We start from the raw sequence: 10,463 nt of genomic DNA on the forward strand, positions 1-10,463 counted from the left end.
GTCAGTTTGTCAATATCACACACAAACAGCCTGCTAGGGTTTTGATTGGATTTGTATTGATTCTATAGATCTCTTTGGAAAGAACTGACAACTGTATTTCTATATATGTGCAACAAACATTCAAAATTTTAATATTAAAAATAATATCACTTACAATAGCATCAAAAATATGAAACACTTAAGAATAATTATGATAGAAGATGTGAAAGACCTGCTCACTGAAGAATACAAGACATTGCTGAGAGAATCACAGACCTAAATAACCTGGACAATATAACTTGTTCATAAGTCAGAAGACTCAATATTGGAATGATTTCTTCTTCTCTTTAATAATAGAAACTATTGTACTTTCACTTCTCTTGGAGGTAGATGTGGCCATTTGACTATATTCTGCCTGAAAGAATCTGAGCAGAAGAAGTATGTGTAACCTCTGGGTCATATCTTTTTTGCTTTCTGTTTTTCCCTTCCAGGGAGCTAGGGAGAATGGAGACAGCACTCGAGAACAGTGCCTCTTCAAGTCTAGTCCCCTGACCAGCAACATCAGTATCACTTGGGAGCTTTTTAGAAATGCAGATTCTCAGTCCCCACCCCAGACATACTGAATCAGAAACCCTGGTCTTGGGGTCCAGCATTCTGTGTTTTAAAGAGCCCTCCAGGTCTGACACAGGCTAACGTTTGAAAACTGCTGCCCTCGGGAATGCAAAGCATCAAGTAGGACCTAGTTGGCTGATATCCTCACTGAGCAGAGTTGCCTACTCTCCCTGGACCACCAGCTTACCTTCACCCTCTTATATGATGGAGAAATAAACTTCTCTTGCTTGAGACTTTTATATATATATTTTTGCTCTTCTGAAATTTTTTTATTGGAGTACAGTTGATGTAGACTTTTGTAATTTTTGTCTATTTGTTATACCATCCCTAACTATGCCCCCTTCTTTCCTCCATGTGGTATTATCCTGTCCTTGTATCAGGGAAGATTCTCTTTTAGGATATTCTGTTTACCTCAATGATATCAAGAGCATCACTTCATGTCAAGGATTGTATAGGATTGTACACCGAAGGGTACATCATAATAATAGGTAGTACATTTCCTATATAAATTTTGACACTTTGAAAAGTTGGATAAATAATAAAGTTACATAAAAATGCTATAGTCAAAGAGATATAAATTATCATATACAAGTCAGTCTTAAAAATTAAAATATGAAACATGCCATTTCCCTTTTTGCATAATTTCTCTTCTTTTTCTCTGACTTTGAAGAGGAACTATGAGGATTTTCCTTTCCCTTCAAAGTATTAACTTTTTCAATCCACTCCTATCATGTAGGTACTTTAGTCATCAACAGCAGCAAGAATTACCCTGAAGACTTGTGCAAACGAATTGAGAAGGTATGAATAGCCCTAGTTGCTGAAAGTAAAAGAAAAATACTTTAAATAATATTCACACTTGACTGTCCTAATCAAATCTTCAAGCAGGAAAAAAGAGAAAGAAATATGATGTAGAAAAAAATTCGTATTATTTTAATCATTTAGGTAGATAGAGAGAAACTTTTAGTCATACATATGTATATGTGTGTGTAGATAGATATCATAGATAGATAGATACTTCCCAAAATATAGTGAAATACAGCCTAACTGTATTTCATCAACTCTTGATGAAAATTTTTCAACGATTCATCATGAAGCCCTTCTTATGATGCTTGAATGAGCCTGTCAAAACCTTGACTACTTCCTAGTGACAGGAGATTCAAGTGTTCACAGCTCATTCAATAATCCACTTATTTGTTGAGCACCTACTCTGTACCAGGCAGCCTCTTCAATTTTTGAACAGCTATAATTGTTTAAAAGTTCTAACTCATGTCGAGATGAAATCCTCCTGTAAAGAGCTTCAACACCTCTTAAAGAGCTTCAACACAAAGTGTTTCTCCATTGCAGAAACACAGTGTACTGGGAGTTGGGGACAGTGACACAACTGCCTCTAGGGACCTCACAGTGTCATGCGAGCAGGGGTAGGACATCTGACGGTGGAATAATAAATGCCAGTACACAGACATACAAAGTGCTCTCTGAGAAACTGGATGCAGAAGCCACTACCTCTGCTAAGGGAGTGGTCAGAGAAGGCTTCAAAGAGAGCATGGTATTAGAGAAAGGGTGAAAAGGACTCAAAAGAAAAAGAACATTCCAGGTCCAAGGAATAGTATAAATACAAGCCTGGAAGCCTAAAAGAGCACAACATATTTGGAAACTTCAAGTGGCTCCGTATGTCCCGAATAAAAGGTTGTGGAGCAGAAGATAAGACTGGCAGAAGTCTGTTAGAGGCAAATTAGGAAAACACTTGTTCTTCGTGACAAGGAGTTTGAACTCCAGGCTATGGGGAATCAGTAAAGAATGTTAAATGAGGAAGTGACATGATTGACATTCTTTTTTAAAATTTTATTAATCAGCTTTGTTTTAAGCAGATGTGGTGTATAATTCCCTAGAATTTTTTAAAAAATTTTTATTTTATATTAGAGTATAGTTGATTTACAACGCTGTGTTACTTTCAGGTGCACAGCAAAGTGACTAAGTTATACATAGACATATATCTATCCTTTTTCAAATTCTTTTCCTATTTAGGTTATTACAGAATATTGAGCAGAGTTCCCTGTGCTATACAGTAGGTCCTTGTTGGTTATCTGTTTTATACATAGTAGTGTGTATATGTCAATCCCAAACTCCCAATTTATCCCTCCCCCCCTTTTCCCTTTGGTAACCATAAGTTTATTTTCTGATTTGAAAAATTACTCTGACTGAAGTTGAGGATGAACCAGAGAAAGGAGAAAACATAAGAAAGAATAGAGAGGAGACCTGTAAATGGTTTGTTTCTTCCCCTTTCCCTCTCCTACCTTCTCTCTGTTCCTTCTGAAATAGGAAATATGTCTAAACAAAGGTGATACGTGTGAGGAAGAGATGAACCAACAGATTTCAGAGGTAAGGAAGTAAAATCATCATCAGTACTTTTTGACCAGTCCAATATGGGAGGGAGAAGGCTCTAAGTCTGCCCCCTGGGGCATCACAGAATTCTTCCCTATGATAAATCTTCAGTCATTTGAGAATAATTATCACATTCTTTCCCTCACCACTCAAAAAAGCACTCCTCTTCGAACTAAGAACAATAAAATGCCATTCCCCATCCTACTGTCCTCCAGTGCTTTGATTAGGTAAAGAGGTGCCTTATCTAAAATTCCTCAACTCAACAACATACCCAAACTCAGTAAGTAGATAAATGCATTCTTCTTCAGCCTATAGGTATTTACACCAGCCAAAACATCCCCCTCGCTGTTCAGCTGTCAAGAAAATATATTAATGCTTCTAAATCAAGAACAAAAATAAAATCACTCAGAAATAAGTTTAACATTTCATATTTTTGGCACTTAAAATATTCTTCTATTTGTGCTATCCTGAGCATTTGACTTGCAAAGTGAAGTAGCCATAAATCAGGCTACTCTAATACCGCTCCTTGCAGACATTTGTCGGGAAAAATAATTAACATACTGGCTAAGAGAACACTAATAAAGCAGTGTAGTGCATTTCATTTGGTCCTTATTCGACAACAGCAAAGAGTTCCAAAGCAAAAGACAAAGAAAATTAGAATGATCATTATCCTATACCCTGTCCTATTGATGAAGCACATTCTTGATGCTGGCAAAACTCCTGGACCTGATCTTTATTTTTTAACCTACTGATTCTTTTCCATCAGTGACAGACTTGTTCTGCCGCAAGAGATGGGTTTCCAACTTGGCCTGAGGGAGGCATGTGGGTTAGAAACAATATTGTCATTGGCCTACTTTTGGCAAGATTGGTGGAAAATCAAACAACTGTTATGTTTTGGAGTTGTGGGCTAATAGTGCCCTCTGTTTTCCATTTTAGCTCCCATCAACAGAATTACCAGATGGCTAAGAAGCCACTATAATAGAGGTAATGTTCCAATATAGTGGGAAAAGACCAACCCAATAAACACGCTAACATTTATCTAGTCACTTAAAATAGCAATCTAAATGTTTAAACATAAATTTTGTTAAAAGAATACATAGCAGAAACTCTTGAAGCCTCACTCCTTTCACCAGAATACTTGGTCTTTTTAGAGCAATATATTCATTGCAGATGCCAGCACTCTCAAAATATCTCATCCATCCTCCAAAATGCCAAACCTTATAACCCAGTGGACCACAATCACCTGCAAGATTTGTAAGATTCTTCCTAAACCCCCCAGAGATTCTGAGTCAGTGGGTCTATGATACAGCATAAGAATCTGTAATTTTAAAGAATTTTTCCAGATGACAGGGGAACCATTTAGAGAAGTGTGAGGTCTACCTCTGGGAGAAATTTTTAAATAAGGGTGTTGCACAGGGAAGCAATCATTTGGGTGGATTTTCAGTTTACATATATCCTCTCCTCCCACCCACAGGTTTCTTCATGCCTCCTAGTGGATGGAGGGTGAAGTACTCAGGGTGGATGTGATCCTTTGATGCTCTTTGGAATAAAGAATCATGGAACTGCTTGGAGGAAAAACAAAAACAAAAAGCTTCCTCTCTTCAAGTGTGAACATGTAAAACTAGTAGGATTCAATTATAGAATCACTGTTTTCTTCAACACCCTCAATTTTGGTTCATTCTATGGGGTTAATGCTTCCTCTGCTCCCGAAAGAAATTCTGGGAAGATGGAATTAGTTTTTGCAGGCATTCTCAGATAAGAAAGTCGTTTTGTCTGAAAAAGAGTCTCATAATTGAAAGTCAAAATTACAGAATTTAAAGCTAAAATTTCCCTCCTCCCCTTGTTCGGACCTGCACTCCCAATGGGGACCCACACATTCAACCTTTTCTCAATTTCCCCTCTTGCTTCTCCCTTTCCTCCATCTCATTCAGTCAGCTTCCTCTCCCCTACGCAAGATTGAAGGTGGAACTGGGGTCAGGAGAGGGAAGGGAGAAGAGGTAAGGACACAGAGAGGAGGTCTTGCCTGACTAAAACCGATGCAATCTGCCACTGGCTCCCTCTGGCTGGCTACTGTGTAAAGCTGACTCACTCATGAGGTGCATGAGTGTTCTTTGTGGAGCTCGTGCCCTCACTGAGACCTGTCACACACAGAACTAGGAAAATCGCTTTGCTCTGGCTCCTGGCTCACAGGTCCTGCAGCAGCTCCTGACTTCCTGCCGCCTTTCTCGATGAGCTCTCTTGCCCTACCCGCCCCAAGTGCTTGGGCAGGATTCAAGGCAGTCCAAGACCAGCTTTCTTTCTCACAGGTGGCCCACATTTGATCCATGGAAAAGACTCATGTCATTCTCTGTCCCATCATCCAAGCAGGGAGCTCTAACCAGAGAATCTTGCTTTTAGGTGCTTAAAGCATGTGTCAGACATCGGTCAACTCTGCCCCGTGAACAACAGGAAACCAATGTATTCCTTTGAAGCATATTTTGCTTGACTTAAAGCAAGAAGAAGCCTCTCCTACTTCATCTCCATGAGGAAAGGGGATGAGCAACATACTAAAAACTCTCTCTAAAGAGTCGTCTCTTATATCTCCAACGAAGTCCTCTCAATCTCTCCAACTTCTTTCATAGACTGGCGCCAGATGATCTGCAAAATCAGTCCATAACTACCATCTTCTCAAAATGTGTCTAAGTGAGGCTGCACCTCACTTGGCATGCAGTGCTTCTATTGTCTTGCGGCCTCAGGGATTTAAAGAGTTCCCTTTTACATTCGGGTGGCTAAAATCCTAGTCTTTTAGGCTGCCAAACTGAGAAGGGCAATGAATTTCCATTAGAGGATCTGAACATGCCCTGCATTCACTTGGCCCTTTGACATTTGAAATCTGGGCAGACTGGCAGGTCCCGTTTGCCAAGGAGCAATTACTTCTGTAGTAATTAGGTCTGAAATCATGTTGCCTCTTTGAATCAAAAGCAGTTATCTGCACGATATAACATTCAACCAGTGCAGACACAGAAGAGAAAATAAACAGCCAATGTTTCTTCCACCAGATGCAGCACTGAATTTCACACAGATAAAGATTCTGAGAGTATTAAACATTACAAGACTATAATCATAAAAATACCAAAGACTTTTTTTTTTAAATTTCTCTTTGGCTGCGTTGGGTCTTTATTGCTGCACTCGGGCTTTCTCTAGTTGCGGCAAGCAGGGGCTACTCTTTGTTGCAGTGCGCAGGCTTCTCCTTGCAGTGGCTTCTCTTGTTGCGGAGCATGGATTGTAGGCGCACGGGCTTCAGTAGTTGTGGCTCGTGAGCTCTAGAGCACAAACTCAGTAGTTGTGGCGCACAGGCTTAGTTGCTCTGTGGCATGTGGGATCTTCCCCGACCAGGGCTCAAACCCACGTCCCCTGAATTGGCAGGCGGATTCTTAACCACTGCACCACGAGGGAAGCCCCCAAAGAGATTTATTGACTAAAGCCATATTATTGTTATTTCTACTACAATAGGGAAAGAACAGGGGAGAAAAGTGAGGAAAAAGAAGGAATCTTAAGTGGTAAATGGAAAGCAAAAATTTAGATATATCAAGTACTCTGAAGATCAGCTAGTTTGATTGCTTTGTTTTACATAAAATAATAACAATAATAATAGGCAACCCTACTGAGCATTTACTATGCCTTAAGCACATTCTATATGTTAGCTCATTTAATCATCACATATATATGAAAGACTGTGGTAGATTAGATTATTGTTCTTGGGTGTTCACTCATTCCCATTCTCTGCTATGCAACCTCACGGCACGTTATAGAGGGCAGAGTATATTTCTCTACCCCATTGATGTTGGGCTTGGCCATGTGACTTACTTCGACTAATGGGTTGTTAGCACATGTAACACAGATGTGTTTGTGTAATTTGACTTGTCATCCTGAATTCTTGAGATTGTTGTTGGTTCAAGAGGAATGAAGAAACATATGGAGCAGACCTAAACTCAACCTGAAACCTAGAGCCAAGGTCAACCAACGAGCATCTTCAAGCAGATATGACAACAAACTTGCAAGACCATGAGCCAGGAAAATTAATGCTGTGTAAGTTGCTGAGTTCTGGGCAGATTGGGATGTGGCATTATTTTGGCAACAGCTGACTAACATGGAGACTTAGACAAAGAAAAAAAATTTTTGCCTATGACCACTACCAAAATAGAGTTCAGAATAGTCATATTCCCAGTTTTCTCCCATACTACCAACTTATCTCAATTTAGATACCTTGACTCTAACCTGTGGTCACTGCTGGATGTTAAGAATTTTATTGGGTAAAGAATTCTATATGAAACTCACAGAAATTCTGAATTACTAAGAGAACTAAAAATTTCCTCCTCCCTTTTTTTGTTTTTGCTTTTGTTTTTGCTGTGCATGAGATAAAGACAAGCAAAAGGACATCTACAGTTTGACTCAAGCAACATATCAGCTTTAGAATGAACAAGAATAAAGCAAATTGGCAAAAGTTTTTCATGCAAAATGAACCATCAAATCCCAGGACTAGAAGCATATAAATCCTTGGCATTAATCAATGGGTATTTATTGAGTGCTCATGCAACGTTAAGCTGAGGGCAAAGATGGCAGTGGGGAGTGGTTGCTTACTGAGTGGTTAAAAATAAAAGTATGAAAGAAAGATCTTCCCTTGAGAAATTTTATCCTCATTAAAAAGTAACTCTTGGGACTTCCTTGTTGGCGCGGTGGTTAAGAATCTGCCTGCCAATGCAGGGGTCATGGGTTCAATCCCTGGTCCAGGAAGATCTCACATGCCACGGAGCACCTAAGCCTGTGCACCACAACTACTGAGCTTGCGCTCTGGAGCCCGTGAGCCACAACTACTGAAGTCCGTGTGCTCTAGGGCCCGCGTGCCGCAATTACTGAGACCAAGTGCTGCAACTACTGAAGTCTTTGTGCCTAGAGCCCGTGCTCTGCAATAAGAGAAGCCACCTCAATGAGAAGCCCATGCACCTCAATGAAGAGTAGCCCCCAATCGCCACAACTAGAGAAAGCCTGCGCGCAGCAACGAAGACCCAACATGGCCAAAAATAATAAATAAAAACTTTTTTTAAAAAAGTAACTCTCATAGGTTCAAATCATTGCTTCAAATCCCAAAACAAAAAACAAAAAAAAAATCCCAAAACATTCAGAACTGCATGGAAAGTCTTAATTTGCTTCAAAAATAAATTCCAAATTTGCTAACAAACAAAAACATCTACCCCACCCTCAAATAAAACCTACAGCAAACATCAACACAATAGTGAAACTTTTAGAGCATTAACTTTAAAATTAGAAAAAAGGCAAAAGCCTGATATCACCATTTCTATTCACATTATACAGGATATCTGAGCCAGTAAAATAAGAAAAAGAAAATAAGTCAAAAACATGAGAACTAAACAGGAAAAGTCAACAGCCATCATTTTATGCTTGTATACATAGAAAGCTCAAAAAAAAATTATATAGGTAAAGTGTTAGAACTATTAAGACTTTTTTTTTTTTTTTTGCGGTACGCGGGCCTCTCACTGTCGTGGCCTCTCCCGTTGCGGAGCACAGGCTCCAGACGCACAGTCTCCGCGGCCATGGCTCACTGGCCCAGCCGCTCCGTGGCATGTGGGATCCTCCTGGACCGGGGCACGAACCCGTGTCCCCTGCATCGGCAGGCGGACTCTCCACCACTGCGCCACCAGGGAAGCCCACTATTAAGACATTTTAACAAGGTAGCTAGATATAAGATTATTAGTTTTAAAATCCATATTAAAAAGTTGATTGTACATTTACACACCAGAAACATTTACAATACACTTTTAAAAATACCCCCCTTAAAAATCAAAAATTAAAAAGAGTTGTATAAATAAATTTCACAAAATCTTTGCAAGATCTCCAAGAAGAAAAATATATTACTTCACTGGAAGGCATGAAAGATGACTTAAATAAATGAGAGACATACCATGTTCATGGATTACATGAACATGTATATATTCTAACCATATCAGTTATCCCTAACATGTTCTGTATATTCAATTTAATTCTAATCACAGTTCAGTAGGTTTTATGGAACACTAAAAGCTAATTTTTTAATCATATGTAGATTAATGGGTAAATAGAGAGATGGACAGTTATGTGACAAAGCAATATGGCAAAAGGTTACTTATAGAATCTAAGTAGTGGGTTCATGGGTGTTTGTTTGCTATAAAATTCTTTCAACTTCTTTTCATTCTTGGAACTTTTCATAATAAAATGTTGGGGGAAAATCATATGGAAATGTCAACAGCTCAGAATAGCCCAGACACTCCTGAAAAGGAAGAGCCAGGTGCTTTACCACACAGGAAAATTTTGAATAAAAATTATAATAATTAAGAGAGTGTGGCATTGGTATGGGAACAGAAAAACAAATCAATGGACTATAATAGAAATCAGGCATTTATGAAAACCTGATTTATTTCAGATCTGACATTATAGATCACTGGGGAAGGGGTGGATCATTCATTAAATGGTTCTAGGAAAACTGGTATGCAAATAAAAAATAATTAAAATGTTAACAACAAAACTTTAAAACTCAGGAAAAAATCAAGATAATATCTTTTAAATATCTTTAAATTAATCAAGGCACAAAAAAGTATATAATAAAACCTTTTGCAAAAAGACTTTAAAACAGAGAAGATTAAAAGATATATATATATATATATTAGGGTTACTAAAAGGATAAGGAAAACATTATTAAAATTTATGGAGTGTTTTTCTTCTCATGCCAATAACACTCTTGCAAACATGGTGAACATTTTTAAAATCCACTGGACTTTCTGTAAGAAGGGTGGCAACACCAACCCCCCCAAAATGACAGTGGAAGAAGGGCAAGGGTCCTCAGTATGCCCAGGGAAAGCAGCATTATAACAGGAATCAGAGCGACTATGGTAAGCATAGACTAAGCTGTTTTTTCTGGAAAAGGCTAAAACTACAAAGAAGATTGCACTAAGGCTTGAACGCATTGAGCCCAAATGTAGATCTAAAAGAATCCTGGATATTTAGAGATGCAAGCTTTGGAACTGGGAGGAGATAAGAGAAAAGGCCAAGGGATCCAGATCTAAGCTTCATCTTGTGTTTTGTTATGAAGACAATACAATTTTGAGGTTATGTTCACTTCATTTGGTTACTTTGTTCTTCGGGGAGGGAAATAAGCTAGTGTCATCAACAAAACTCCCCTTGTGGGGAAATTTACACTTTAAAAAATTGTGTGGAGTGGAGGGATGAGGATACAATTTGGAATGAGCATATCGGGAGCCACAGGTGTAGTAGTAATGATCTATTTTTTTAATTGGGTGATATATATGAATGTTTATTTTATTTATAGTTATAAAACTGGATACATACTATTTTATATATGATATAATACGCAAATTAAAGATTTTAGGTCAAATGCAGGATGCTAAGAAACCTAATAGGAAAGTAAAAAATCTAAAAAGCTAATCGAGATAGAAAGA

General features: G+C 38.5%; 2 pseudogenes; both read left to right on the plus strand.

Moving 5' to 3' along the window:
* The window catches only part of LOC115844384 (poly(A) polymerase type 3-like), a 128,207-nt pseudogene extending 127,605 nt beyond the window's left edge, over positions 1–602 (plus strand).
* Positions 603–9,753: 9,151 nt separating this feature from the next.
* On the plus strand, positions 9,754–10,070 carry LOC115844383 (large ribosomal subunit protein eL42-like; annotated as a pseudogene).
* The last annotated feature ends 393 nt before the right edge of the window (positions 10,071–10,463 follow it).

This window comes from Globicephala melas, chromosome 10 (genome assembly GCF_963455315.2).
Source record: "Globicephala melas chromosome 10, mGloMel1.2, whole genome shotgun sequence".
NCBI classification, from domain to species: domain Eukaryota; kingdom Metazoa; phylum Chordata; class Mammalia; order Artiodactyla; family Delphinidae; genus Globicephala; species Globicephala melas.